The following is a 15,364-nucleotide window of genomic DNA, read 5'->3' on the forward strand; positions in this document are numbered from 1 at the left end:
CATTGTTGCTGCCTTCAATAGCCCCTTAGATTCACCCCTTCATCCCTTCTTATGTCTTCATTATCAGACATAGTAATTCATTAGTAGAGTGTTTCATAGGTTACAAAATTCTTTCTAATACATCATCTCACTTAGTCCTCACAACAAGTCTCAGCAGGCTGAGTTATCTTTTTACAGATGAGAAAATAAAAAGGGACTCAATGACTGGTTTGAGGTTACACAGCCATCAAACCTCAGAGGCTGAATCTGAACACAGGTCTGCCTTCAGATGCAGTGCTCTCCCTCACCACCTCACCACAGTTGCCACATGGGTGACTGTGAAGCACAGTGGGGTGGGTGGAGCCTATCCTCCTGCCCCCACAGGAACTTGTCATTACCATTCAATTTCTACCTCTACTTCCACCCTAGGATGTGGTCTTGCACAGCAAAGAAAGGACTGTAGAGAGAGGACATGGGGGGACAGGAAGATAGGAGGGGGAAAGAGAAAGGTAGACCAACTGATCCTCCAACTGCATGTCCCAGATTCTGGGACTCAAGTGTTCCCAGTCTGCCCTTTCCAGGACAGTGGCACATTGGATGCCTATGTCCACATCCAGTGACAGTGAACAAAGATATTCAATGAAACATGCAGAAGAGAATTCTGATTAGCCTACTTGAGATTCCAGTATAAGGAATGTTACATTGTCCATGAGTAAAATACCTCAACCCTTCTAGGAGAACTTGTTTAGTCCCTGTTCTGTTGAGTACCTATACTACACCTCCCACCCCCCACCCCTACACAGAGGCGTCTGTATGGTACTAAGGTAAAGAAATGAACAAATGGTGGTTTTCCTTTTTAGATTGGTCTTTGTATCACATCCTAAAACTAAATATATGAAACCTAGTGACAAATCCTTGATCATCTTAAGGTCTAGGATGCCTTTGTCATTGTAAGTCACTGAGCCTATAGATGTGAGTTCCTGTGAAGAACAAAGCGTGTCAGGAGCAAGAGACATCCAATAGTCATGGTAATCCTCAGCCAGCACCCTGGACAGTCACCCACCTTTCTCCTGATCCCTGAGGTCAGATGCCCTAAAAATATAAGTGGCAAATGAAAAGAAAGAGACAAGTCTTCTTTCTCTGTAAGGAGAATCATGCGCTAGGAAAGGTAAGGCTCTTGTGTTCTTCTCTAGGGCAGTGAACACTGTTAGGGAATTGGGATCGTAATACATGACACAGAGAAAGAAATGGTAGTCTCTCGTCCTCTGATGTGGAGGTACCGGGAATAGCCTGTCTGTCCCATGCTTCTCTTCCTTCTGGTCCACTTTAATTCCTCTTTCTTTCTCCCAGCCTCCAAAGGGCCCTGAAAAAGTATCTCCAGTGTTATTTTCACACAGAAGCCTCAACACAAAGAGTTTAAAGCCCTCTGACTTATCATCCCATTCTGCCATCTAAGGGCACATCTAGAATCTCAAATTTCCACCTTTACAGAAAAGGCATCAAATGAGAGTCTCTGTCTGAGCTCTGACGATGAGGCGTGTTCTGCCCATATGTTCCTGCATGGCGAACAACTCTAAAACCTAGTGACTTACAACAACAGCATTTATTTTGCTCATAAGTCTGCAATTTGGGAGAGATATGGAGGGAAACTTTTGATCCACCCTCACAGGATGGATCCTGTGAGGATCTATCAGAGGAGCTGGAATCCTCTGAAGGCTCACTTACTCACATCTCTGTTACTAGGGTGGGAAGACACAAAACTGGAGGCTGAAAGAGCTGGGGTTCCTTGGGCATCTCTCTCTGTCTCCATGTGATATCTCCACATGACCTTTCAGGGTAAGTGGACTTCTCACAGGTTGAATCAAAGTTCCCAAAGTGTAGACTGCCTTCTATAACCTAACCTCAGAAGTTATTCAGTGTCACTTCTATTATGTTATACTCATCCAGGGTGTCACAGGATCCACCCAGGTTTGAAGGGAGAGGAGATAGACTTCACTTCTTGATGGGGGACTGACAGGTCCTGGAATAGCACGTAGGATGAGAAATATAGCTGTGGCCATTTTTGGAAAGTTTAATCGGCCACACGGAGTAAGTCAATGGAGGGAACATCAGTCTGAAGGTTACTAGTTTCTGAACTGTCAGACACTGGGCTGATGAACTTTTGTACTGCCTTTCAAGCATTATAAGTTGTAAGGGAATAAAGCAATAAAACCAAGTACAGGCCAAGTCAGTTGTAAAAAGCATCCATTCCCTTCATATCCTTCTTGCCTCTTCCAACCACTGGTGATAGGCATTGAAGCAGGCACCACCATTACTGTCAGTCAGAAAGCCAAGGCAAGCTGTGACTTTTACATCAAAGGCAAGAAGGTTGACAGTGATACCCAGGATTGATGGCAGGGTGAGGAGAACAAGACTAAATATTGCTCTTGCGACTAGAATAACCAGCAAGGGTATTTCTCATTTCTGCTGAAGGAAGGATTTTACTCTGAGGAATCAGGGGCTTCCAGGACACAGATATAAGGAATTTGTTAGCACGTGGAATGAATGAAGACATAAAACAGTGTAGGACCCAATCCTACTAGAAGGAAGGTAACATATTAGCAAAGGTAACATATTAATCAATAAAGCTCCATGCTGTGGGGCACAGTAAAAAAACACAAGTCTCTTTCCATGAAGAAGGAGAATGAAAAAAACATCAAAATATGTGAGGGCTCTAAAAAGAGAAAATGAGATCTCACTCTCAATACGCCCATCCAGTTATGTAAAAAAATCAACTTTTCAGATAATAAAATAAAGATTAATAAGGTAGCAAATATAATATACCTTTAAGGTAGCAATAATATAATATTAATGCTTATTAATAGTGATAAGAGAAAAATAAAACTCAAGAAACAACATAACAAACCACCTATTGAAATGACTAAGATACTTGGACTATATGCATTCTAATTCTGATTAATCTTAAATATTATTATTCAATTAAACTCTTCAAACTGAAGAACGAACACCTAGAGGTTATTAAAGGCCTATTAAGTGCCACCACTAAGCTAGAATACCTTCAATTTATTACAGATTAGTGAAAGTGATAAATATAAAACCTTTTCAATATAATGGATTGTGTTTTATTATTGAGGTCTACCTTGGGAGCACACTGAAAGATCACTTGGACTAGCCTGGGGAAGCTGATTCTTAAAGAAGGAGTACAAATTAAGCAGGTGAAGAAGTGAGGGAAGGAAGAGAAATTCATGCAGAAGGAATAACAGAAATGTTTGGAAGCATAATATATTTGGTAATTTTAGAACATGAGCTTCAAAAAAGGGAACATGAGTCTTGAGAGGTAGGCAGGGGCCAGGTTATGAAGAGTTTTACAAACTGGAAAGGAGCTGGCATTGTCTGCAGGTGACAGGAAAGCCCTGAGAGCTTTAAAGAATGCAGTGCTGCGTTTGGTCACTCTGTGGAGGATGGTCCAGAGAGAATGGAGGTGAGACCAATTAGGAAGCCAGCGCTGTACTCCAGGTGGGCATTGAAAAGAGCCCACATTAAAGCAGTAAAAGTGGAGATGTCCAGGAGAAGGACAAATATGAGAAATATTTAGGTTAAAAACTCATCAAAATTGGTGATTTGGGGTAGGATGAAATAAGGGGTGACCATTAGGTTGCTAGTATAGGCAAGTGGGAAAAGCAGTGGCACCAACTGGGGCAGTAAACAAAGTGAAGGAGAAGCAATTAAAAAGGGGGAGAGGAGGGCTTCCCTGGTGGCGCAGTGGTTGAGAGTCCGCCTGCCGATGCAGGGGACGCGGGTTTGTGCCCCGGTCTGGGAAGATCCCACATGCCGCGGAGCGGCTGGTCCCCTGAGCCATGGCCGCTGAGCCTGCGCGTCCGGAGCCTGTGCTCCGCAACAGGAGAGGCCACAACAGTGAGAGGCCCGCGTACAGCAAAAAAAAAAAAAAAAAAAAAAGTGGGGGGGGGAGAGGAATCTATACTAGTGTTTCTCCTCATAATCGAATGAATCTTTTATCTTTTACTAAAGATTCACATGGGGAGGAAAAAGCATGACAGTTGCCTCAATTCTTTGAAGGCTTGTGGGAATAAACAAGGCTGATATTTCTGTGATAAAAATAGATCTAACGACGAACTTTCCTGCTAGCCCAGTTTGTGAGACTCGGTGCTCCCGATGCAGGAGTTCCGGGTTTGATTCCTTGGTAGGAGTATGATCCCACGTGTATCCAACAACTGGGAGTTCACATGTCACAAATAAGGAACTCTCCTGTCATAACTAAGGAGCCCGCATATTGCAACCAAGACCCGGTTTAACCAAATAAATAAATATATTTTTTTTAAAGTTTGGGGGGGAGAAGAGATGCTGAGCTTTGTTTAGGGCATATTGAAGCTGGGTTGACAGTGGGTGGATCCATCTGGTAGTCCACCATCTGATAGTCCTTTACAGCCCTAGAGCTCCCTGGAAAGAAGCTAGACCAGCCTTGAACTTGAAGATCCCTCACGATATTTTGAGCAGCTGAGATTGGAGACCCTGAACTTACAGATCTTTTCCACTCACACCATTTTAAAACTTTATCTTGAAAAGGAAACTTGGACAGAGAGGCTATTCTGTGATATACTGGATGGGGGTTCATTAGATTGAGGAGTCTGTGGCCCATGTAGAAAGTACCTTCATTAACAATTGTGTATTTCACCCTTTTACCTATTCCTTCTTTTACTCAACAAATACTATCTGAAATTACTCTGCTAGGGGCTGAGAATACAAAGATGGACAAGATTTAGAGAACATACTTAAGAGATTCATAGTTAAATATTAAGAGATTATTTTGACTTCTGTAGCTGGCAATGTAAAACTCTGGTTCAATTTGAAATGCTCTGGTGTTTTTCTTTTTTTTCTTTCTTTTTCAGTTAGAGTAAAGGAGAGCTTAGTGTAAAACAAAAGAAACAAGTTTTGTAGCCAGCCTTATCGAAGCTATTCAAGATGTATGACCTTAGTGAGTTCGTTAGCCTACCCAAGTTTGAAAATGGCAAACTAGATATTTCAGACCAATTTTCCTGTTGATGATAACCAGAAAAGCTTAAAAAAAAAAAAAAAAGTGAGTGCTAACAAGAGCGTGAAGAATTACCAGGCCAGTATAGAGGCCCAGAGCAGTAAACTGGTAGATAGGACTGCTTGAGAGTATTTGGTAAATCCTGAGGGGTTGGAGAGAAGCTAAGAGGCTGAACTAAGGGAATGGATTGCAGTCCAGGGGTGAAAAGGGTCAATGGTGAATCCTCTTACTTTGAGCTGAGATGCTGAAGAAGGAAGAATTAAAATTAGACAAACCCTCCCAGGTGTTTCGGATTAGAACCATCCCAACTGCCCGGCAGAAGCAAATGTAAATCCTCTTTCAAGGAAGAACACATTTCTACAAATAGTTTTGCACATGCAATTAGCTGAACATCTTTGTTTTGTGCGCTCTTTGATAGGTGAGTTGTAGTTCACAATGAAAAGGGCTTTATACACACACGTACATACATATTTCATACAATATATATGTTAAGCAACTAGCCTCATGCCTGGCACATAATAGAGAACATGAGATTGCTTCCTGTCCCCCATTCCTTCTTATTTTCTAGCAGAGAAAAGAGGAAAGTGTGAATGTTCATAAACATCTCACTTCCCAAGTACAGGCACCATCATTCTCTTGTTCTCTTGCAACAATTTTCTTGCCATGGCAACTGCAATCAAAGGTTGAGCCTGTGAGGAAAAGGAGGGATGTGGGCACTACAGCCTGAACTTGATTACCTCCTTGCACGAGGACATCCTCGCTGATAACTAAATTGCTGGAGTCCTAAGTTGAAAGTGCCCATTAATGGATAATATGTTTGTTTGTTCTATATTTTCTTTTCCCTTCCAAAAAACCAAAGCAAAACCTTTGTGTAAAGGCTTACCTCTGCTGCAGGTTGCAGTTAATCCTATAATCACTGAATAAATGGTTATCAAGCCAGACATTCTTTGTGCGTCAGAGAAGCAAGAGGCCTGTAGTGGAAGCCTTGTCTGCAAGGAGATTGCGATGCGTTGAGAGGACAGGGCTGGGGGGTGGGCGCAGCGGGCTGTGGGCTCCAGAGAACGGCTCGCTGCTCCTCTGTTCACCTGCTCCCGCTCTGGCAGCCCTCCCTCGGCCTGCACCCGCTGGACTGTTTGTCTGCCTCCACCCGCTCTCATGCCTCAGGGATAGGCACAGCCATCTGACATGTTTGCAACTGGGGAAAAGGCTACTGACACTTGGGAACAACACTGAAAATCTATCAGATGAGAAATCAAAGACATCTGAAAATCAAAGTGGTGCCAAAGACCATTTATAAATAAAAGATCCCTTACCTTCCTTCAAGCCACATCCCACCCTCCCATATCTGCCCTCTACCCCCAACCAATTCACCTGAAAAACACCAGTCTTGGAAAGAGATGAAAGAGTGAGATTTCCAGGCCTGAAGGTGAGCAACAAGTTCAAAGGGCCAAATACTGAAATCACAAAGGACCCGGGAGGCTTATTTTCAGCTGATGTTGAAATTCTTTCTTGTGACCTCAAAGAAAATTCTGCCTTTAGCATAGATTTGTTCTGCAAGGGGGATCAGACTGAAATTTCTTATGGACTGGGAAGGAGGTGGTGGACAGGGGGAGAGGGTCAGGAGAGGACATCTGGACTTCACTTTCTTGGACCTGTGGAATTAGGCAAGAGGCATTCTGCTGGTAGAAGTGAGAATCCCTGAAGACTAGGTTATTGATTAATTAACTCAGCAAATAGTTATTGAGGACCTAGAGTATCCCTGTGCTGTGCTGGGTACGGGAGAGCACAACCAGAGAGACTGTATCCCTCACCCCATGGAGTATAAGGACAGGAGAGTGATGTGGCTCAAAACCAGGTTCCAAGTGGGCTAGACACCTATAAACACGTGGGCATCGCAGGGTGACCAGCCTTTAAAAAGAGAGGAAAAATAGCTGGAGAATTTGCAGGCCAGAATAACCACCAATTCCTCCATTTCAGGTCTGCAGAAGTCTGGCAGGAGGGCGAGGCGTGAAGAAGAGGGTGGCGTAGGAGGTGTCATAGATGACTTGCAAACACAAAGACCCCACCTGAACATGGCCAAGATGGGCCAGGGCAAAGGGGAACCCAGGAATATGGTTGGGGAGATTGGTCATCTACATAAATGTATAAATTGTGTCAAGAACCAGAGAAATTAACTAAAGGCCAGAACAGTGGCATCTTGCAAACAGCAGAAACTATCCGAGTAACACCACAGATACTTGTATGAGTATCTTCTTCCAGGGAGCCCAGAACTAGAGGGAAGAGAAAACACAATTGACAGGTGGTAGACTGACCACGCAGAGGTCAGCTAAGAAGGGCAGTCTGCTCATGAGTGGAAAGCTGAAGGTATGATGTCCCATCTGTTTGGAGCGGGTAAGAGATTCACTCAGGGATGAGGTTTGCCCACTGGTCTGGTCATGCTATGATTTCCAGAATGAACTGGTACAGAGGCAGCAGAAGGATCTGAAAGGGGAGAACTTCCTAGTGTTGATTTTGCTTTGGATTCCTCTTCATGACCCTTGGCAAGCTTCCTTCCTTAACAATTTCCTCGTGGCAAAGCATCAAAAACATTATAGCAATTCCAATCCATTACCTTTATCATGCTCACTGACAAAATTAAATAATGTAACACCAACATATCCTCTGTAATCCTCCCCTATGACATCATCTCTGATGTTTATACAGTGTTTCCAGCCAAATTAGAGCTGGAAGAATTGGACCTTAACATCTAGAGAGAGGAGGATGTGGTCATCTCCTTCCACAGGTTGAAGTCATGGCCCTGCATAGTTGCTGTATGTGGCCCTGGGGCACACTGGGTAGGACCCAGCCAACTTGGTGAGCTGAGCCAAGCAAAACATCCCTCAGCTCTTATAGCCTGCAGGACCGCAACGCACAGATGTGCCCTAGTCATAGATTGCCTTGCAGTGGGATTTTACTCTTCAAATACATGTCTTTCTTCCACCACAGGATTGTAGGACAGTGGAGGACTGGAACTTGACATTGTTCTTTATTTCTCCCTCAGTATCCAGAACTAATGTTTGTTGTCCATTAAATTATTGTCGATAGAACAAATTCAAAGGACATCTGCCAAATGCTGATTGAATGGATTCTGTGTGACAGGCACTGAGATAACAATCAACAGATTTTTTTAAATGATGTTTTATTTATTTATTTATTTTTAAATTAATTAATTAATTTATTTGGCTGTGTTGGGTCTTAGTTGCGGCACGTAGGATCTTCTTTGTGGCATGCGGGATCTTTTGATGTAGCATGTGGGCTCAGTAGTTGCAGCACACGGGCTTAGTTGCCCCGCGGCATGTGGGATCTTAGTTCCCTGACCAGGGATTGAACCTGTGTCCCCTGCATTGGAAGGCAGATTCTTAACCACTGGGCCACCGGGGAAGTCCCAGATGTTGTTTTTGTAAAGATCCAATCAACTCTCTGGGTAGGTGCTTACAGTTACAAATCGTTTTTAACTGCTCTTCAAAAATAGTCTACCAGATCTGTATTTCTCCCTAGAATAGCAGCCTCCCAGAATTGAGAGCCGAGGGCACCGTTCTCCACCATCACACAGGCCAGTTCCAGCCCAGGGTCCACGGTGGAGTCAGGCCAGTCCTTGTCCGAGCGAGCTGGGACCTGCTGCTGAGTGTGACAGGGCAGAAGCAAGTTACTGATGCAAGCTTTAGGGGCCACTAGGGGCCCCCAATTCACTGCAAAGACAAAGAAGGGAACTCAGCTTAAGAGTTTTACTAGTTTATTGTGAGTTGAATTGTTTTCTGAGATTCTGGTGATGAGATTGAGGGGAGGTGGTGTGGTGTTTAGGGACAGGGTGGTAGGAGAACAAGTAGGGAGAGTCAAGCAAGGGGAACATTTCAGAGGGACACTGAAACCGTCAAATGTCATCTCAGGTGGTTGTAAAGGTGAGCGCCGCACTTACAAACTTTGGCCCTTTGATAAGATGAATGGAACAGAAAACCTGAGTGCTGTTATCTTATCACTTCTATTCTTAGGAAACAAACCTAGAAATGCTCCCTGTCGGCCAGCATGGTTCTTATCCCACACTCAGAGTGCAGACCTGTAGACACCTGGCAGACCCAAGCAGGCTCAATACAGAGGGAACAGTCTTCTGCATGCCCTTTCCAGGAAGCTGAGCCTTTGAGGACAAGGTACCATGTCCTCTGAACCTTTATTAATGGCCTGAAAGCTGAGGCCAGGCTCTTGCTATGCTGACCCACAGATTTCCTGGAAATCTCATCTCGTGACTAAAGAATGCTGGCAGAGAGGTTCTGTGGATATATCCCCCCTGACCTCCCACCCCTCCCTCCACCCATATCCCAGGGCCAAAGTGGCCCTGCAGCTGAGGGTCACAGGGACATTCAGTCTTGCCATGACCTTTCTCTTCCCACACTGATGACCTCCCGCTAGATCTCTGTGAGAATTCAGACCTGCCCTGAGCCCGAATGAACTGGGGCATTGGCACAAGGCTGTGTCTCCACACCCCAAGTGCAGGGAGACAAAGGTCTGCGGTGGCCAGAGCTCCCTGAATCAGACTGGCTTTGGAGTGAGCCTGCTGGGGCAGGCTGTAACGAGCTGCTCCATCACCAGCAACCCCTGTGGGACCAGGGAAGCTTTCTTCCCGTAAGGCCAGGGAGAGATTAGAAACTTCTCCCTTGACCTCTCTGCTGCCCCAGACGGTGACCGTCTCACTTATTCTCATACCACAATCTGCCTGCTGCAAAGGGGGCCATGCTTCTTCCAAGCCCTTTCCTGGGGCCACTTAGCCTGAAGCAAGACTCTATCAATTCAGTGATAGGACAACTCTGTTGAATTCCAGAGCTCAAGAGTCACAAAGACCCAGAGTTGGAAGAGACTGGAGAGCTATCCACTTTACCCCTCATAGATGTGTTACCACTGCAACACCAAGGCCAAACGGCCATCTCTTTTTTTAAATCTCCTAATTAAAAAAATCCTGTTTCTCCTTTCTCTGTGCTCTACAGTCTCAGTTGCTATAGTCATTCCTCATCCTGAGCATATGAAGAGGAACAAGATAGAGTGACCAGGTAGGCACATAAGTACAAGGCCCTGAGTGCTCTGTGGTGCCACGTGGCAAGTGCTACAGGAAGTGAACACCTGCAGCAGCGGGAAGGATTCTCAGGACGCCTGTTGCCTGAGCTGGCCGCTTTGGACAATGAATGAGATTTCCCAGATGGACAAATGGAAAAGGAGGGCATTCTAGTCAGAAGAACCAGCACCGATTCATTTATTTCCCCTTTCATTCATTTACCTCATATTTACTGAATACCTGCTTTGTGGCAAGATCTGCTCTAAGTAAGAAAATAAGAGTGAAAAAAGCAGCATTGCCCTGAAGTAGCTTACAGTCTAGTTTGGGATATCAGTAGGAAAAAAAGGCAACAATGACATAGTGAGTTAAGGCAAGAACACAGGGGAAAAAATAGGTGCTTTGGGAGCCTGCAGGAGGGCATGAAATGAGAGAAAGCAGGAAGTGAGAACCAGCTTGGTAAGCTTAGGGGGACAGGCGGCCAGGGCATCAAGCCCACTGAAAGAATAGAGGGAATGGAGCTGCAGAGATAGGGTTAGAATGTGGAAAGTCTTAGGTTTTATTCTGTAGGTAATGGGAGAAAGAGCTCTGAAGATGTTAAATAAATGAGTGATGTGAGCCTATGTGTGTTCAAGGGAAACCACCCTGAGAATAGTGTGGAGAACCGGCATGGAAGCTGTCGTGGTTTTCATGGGTCCCGCTTTTCTCGTCTCTATGCACCCTGCTATGTCAATTTCCCTCTTTAAGCATGATGCCAGAATGGAACAAAATACTGTAGGTGAGGATTGACCAGCAGAGATGCCATAAGATAACTAATTATTGTAGATACCACCCTTCTAGGATGACAATAGGTTTTGGTAACATATCGCTATGTTACTTCATGTGGAGCTTATTATCAACATTAAATTCTGGGGTTGCTTTCTCATTTACTATGGCCTAACACTGGTTCCTTATCTGATATTGAGGTATTCAGTCCTTGCTACCAAAATGCAGGAATTCCCATTCATTCTTATTATACGTTACTTTGTTAACTCTGCCCATTCATCTAGTCCAACAGAATTATTTGGGATCCTACGTGTTCTGTCAATATATTTCTATCTTTCCTAGCTTTGCAACGTCTGCACACTGGACTATCATTTCAATGATATTTTCATTCGAGTCTGTGACAGAATTTTTGAACAGGCCAAGGAGAGAGAGGGTAGAACATGCCATTTATAAATTCAAGTAATAAAACTGTTTCACAAGCCCATGTATTGCCATCATGTTAAAAAATACCAGAAGAGTCTTTTTTTCAACCACCATGTTGAAATCTGGCCAAACTATTGCACTGTCCAGAGATACTTTCTAAATAAAAGAATGTGCGTCGTCTGGCAAAACCTGTTCTTGGTGGACGGATCTTGAATTCTAGTTATCACCACTTTCTTTCCAAGGGTCCACTGACAATCCTTTTAGCCAGCTGTTCCAATGGTCATTTTTCAGTCTTCATCTTACTTGACCACTTGGCAGTTGTTGACACAGTCAATCCCTCCCTCCTGAAAACCTTGTCTTCACTAGCCTTCAAGATACTACCCTCTCCTTGTTGTGCTCCAACCTCACTGGCTGCTCCTTTTGGGTCTCCCTGTGCTGCTTCCTCCTCTTCTCAACATTCAACATTGAGATGTGCTCCAGCTCAGTCCTTAGGACTTCCTCTCTTTTCTACGTTTTAGTCTCTTTTTGTTTTTAATAAATTTATTTATTTTATTTATTTATTTTTGGCTGTGTTGGGTCTTCGTTGCTATGCGTGCAGCCTTTCTCTAGTTGCAGTGAGCGGGGGCTGCTCTTTGTTGTGGTGCGCGGGCTTCCCACTGCGGTGGCTTCTCTTGCTGCAGAGCACGGGCTCTAGGCGTGGGCTTCAGTAGCTGTGGCATGCGTTCTCAGTAGTTGTGGTTCGCGGGCTCTAGAGCGCAGGCTCAGTAGTTGTGGCGCACAGGCTTAGTTGCTCTGAGGCATGTGGGATCTTCCCGGACCAGGGCTTGAACCCATCTCCCCTGCATTGGCAGGCGGATGCTTAACCACTGCGCCACCAGAGAGAGGTACATCCATTCTCATGGATGTACTTCTCCAACCTTGGCCTCCTCCCTCAGCTCCAGACTCAGGAATCCGACTAGCTGCCACATGTCTCTTCTGGGATGCCAAGTAAGGATCTCAACTGTAACCTATCCAAGAAGAAGCTCTTCATCTCCTCCCACCCCCTGAGCCAGGTCCTCCTATAGTCAGCCCATTTCATCATCCCTCCATCATTCCAGCTGATCAGGCCCAGATCCTTGACATTAACCTCTCTTTTTCTCTCATCCTCATTCAATCTATTAACAAAATCCAGTTGTTTCTGTCTAGAATTTGACTACTTCTTAGACCACATCTCAGCACCTCCTTTAGCTACCAGCCTGATTCAAGCCATCATCACTGCACAGTTTATTACAAGAACCTCGTAACAGGCCTCCCTGCTTCCACCAAAGCCTCCGTTCAGTCTGTTACACCATAGAGTGAACTTTTAAAATGTAAATCAGAGCATATCACTCCCCAGGTCAATGACTGTCATCTCTCTAAGGACCATCCATGGTCCTCACAAGGGCCTGCAAAGCCCTGCCCGGTCTGGCCTCCTGTTGTCTCTCTGACCCCATCCTCTGCCATTCTCCCCACAAGTCCCTCCACTGTAGCCACACAGGACACCTTCCTGGGCTCTTTGCACTTGCCGTTCCATCTCCAGAGGGTGACACATCTTCAGGTTTTACTAAAAGGTCTTCTTGTGTCCAAGACCTTGCCTGACTCTCCTCTTTAATATTGAAACCCTCTCCCTCTAACACCCTGCATCTTCTTGCCTGGCTTTGTTTCTCTCCACACCACATATCAGCAACAAACATGTTGTATATTTACTTATTTTTTAAAATTATATGTCTCTCCTACTAGACCTACTACACTGAAGAGGGCATGGACTTCTGTTTATTTTGTTCACTGCTATATTTCCAGGGCCCAACACATAGTAGGTGTGTAATAATAATTATTGAATAACAGTACAGCCAGAAATTTTGCCTGGCACTGATAGCATTGAGAAAATTCATTTCTTTTCTTTTCAAAATTAGAATGTATTTGTTTATCTCTGTCTTCTAAGCTTTTCTCTGATTGCCATGTTTCCTAGCCGATGTTTCATATCAGATCAGCCATATACTGTAGTAATAGCAGCATCAGCTAACAGTTTTTGAGCACTGAATAGGGGCCAGGCTGAGCGCTAAGAATAAATAGAATCTTATCCTTTCATCCTTCAGCAATCCCATGAAGTAGGTATTATTGTTTTACCCATTTAACAGGTGGAAAAACTAAGACAGCTTGATTAGGTAACTTCCCCAAGGTCATACAGCTAGCAAGTGACAGAGCCAAGATTCCAACCCAGGCAGTCTAGTTCCAGGGTGTGTGTTCTTAACTATTCTTCTGAAGCTACAGCAATCCCTTCTTGAAATTTTTTTTTTTTTTTTTTGCAGTACGCGGGCCTCTCACTCTTGTGGCCTCTCCCGTTGCGGAGCACAGGCTCCGGACGCGCAGGCTCAGCGGCCATGGCTCACGGGCCCAGCCACTCCGTGGCATGTGGGATCTTCCCGGACAGGGGCACGAACCCGTGTCCCCTGCATCGGCAGGCGGACTCTCAACCACTGCGCCACCAGGGAAGCCCCCTTCTTGAAATTTTTTCAGAATTTTGGAATGTAATATACTCAGGCCAGGATACGTCAGTTAACTTGAGGAGTAAGTTTCACTCTTGCACACTCTTCATTCTTTGAGGATGTCGGTGTCTTCTGCTCCTTTTGGTCTTGAAATCATTCCCTTTGACAAAGAAGTTGGAAGCAAAATAGATGGGTAGGAATGTTTTTCTGACCCTCAGTAACACCCGATCACCCACCACTAGGGACAGAGCTAAGTGTTTGTCTGCTCAAACAATGCTTTAAAAAGCTTTAAAAATCTGTGTTAACATTTTTCAGATAGCTTGCATTCCTGACATGACTCTTACAGTGCCATACCAGTCTTTTATAGTTTATGTTGTTATTGGTCAACAGCCGCTTTTCTTTTATACATGTTCTTTCTTAACACTGAGCTCATCTGAGAGCTTCCTGGGTAGCCACTTCTGCCTTTTTATTTACTGCCCCATGTTTATTAAGATGGCCCTTTTAGATCCCTCCGTCTCTCCTTCCATCTCAGGAGTAGCTGAGATTTCAATGGTAGACTCTCATTCTAGAATTCCCCTTCTGATTCCACCAGAGTCATGTTCTCTGTCCACAGTGTGGAGTTGGTGCTGGGAGGGGCTCTCCAGCATGGACTACAGTTCTCAGCCCCGCTTCAGACAGGGAACTCAGTGGTTGAGTTCCAGCCAATGTCATGAAGGCAGATATGATAAATACCGTTTGCAGGGCTGATCCAAAAAGACCTCCTCCCTGGCTCTCCACGGCCCTCTTCCCCATCTGCAGCTGGATGTCCCCAATCCAGCTCACTTCAGAAGCCACATGTTAAATGGGCAGTGTCTCTGCCAGCCTGGGTGCCTGAGTGAGCCCTTTCCCCATCAGATTTTGTGGGAGTACAAAATAAACTTGTATCATGTTAAGCCACTGAGATTTGAGAATTTGTATATTACAATAGCTAGGATCATCTTAACTAAAACAAATCATATTTGTGTTTCTCCATGAGTCTATTGAAATCTTCTCCCTACAGTCTGGAAAAATGCATTGAGCCTGTAGCATGGGTTTCTCTCCTCAGCCACCACAAGCTTCACAGGGAAATGGGTACATTCCCCCCATAACCCCATTGCTGCCATTCTACAAGCAATTCTTCTCCATCTCAGTGAGGTCCACGGCACATTCCCCCGTCATGTTCCCCATCCTACCTTCTGGGAAAGAAAACTGTCAAAAGAAATGAAAGGTGGAGGCAGCTCTCTAAGCAGTTGGTTTGAGTAAGGGGCCACCTGGATCCTATTAAAAGAAAGAGGAGAATAAGAAGAACGTGAGGATTCAGAGAGGAGCCAGTGTTTTGGTTCTTCCTGTTAGGAAGCCTGGAATAAGCTCCAGGCCGTGTAAGGAACTTTGCACTGGGCCCTCAGGGCCAGGCCAAGGCCAAGAAGCAGGCACTTGTCCATCCTACGTGCAAGGCAGCAAGAAGCTGCTGGCAGCCCCAACCCCCAACGGGCTTAACGTGCTCTTCGTGCAGGATTTATGCTGCAGCAACAGCCGGAGCATCCCCAG

General features: G+C 44.9%; 1 non-coding gene across 1 annotated transcript; it reads left to right on the forward strand.

The window, feature by feature from the left end:
- Nucleotides 1–3,958: 3,958 nt before the first annotated feature.
- LOC115803105 (U5 spliceosomal RNA) lies at nt 3,959–4,078 on the forward strand. The gene has a single exon (XR_004023768.1). It is a non-coding gene; the product is annotated as a U5 spliceosomal RNA (small nuclear RNA).
- Nucleotides 4,079–15,364: the final 11,286 nt, after the last annotated feature.

Source organism: Delphinapterus leucas, chromosome 1, assembly GCF_059928025.1.
Source record: "Delphinapterus leucas isolate spDelLeu-1000000601 "Yukka" chromosome 1, BTC_Dleu_Yukka2, whole genome shotgun sequence".
NCBI classification, from domain to species: Eukaryota; Metazoa; Chordata; class Mammalia; order Artiodactyla; family Monodontidae; genus Delphinapterus; species Delphinapterus leucas.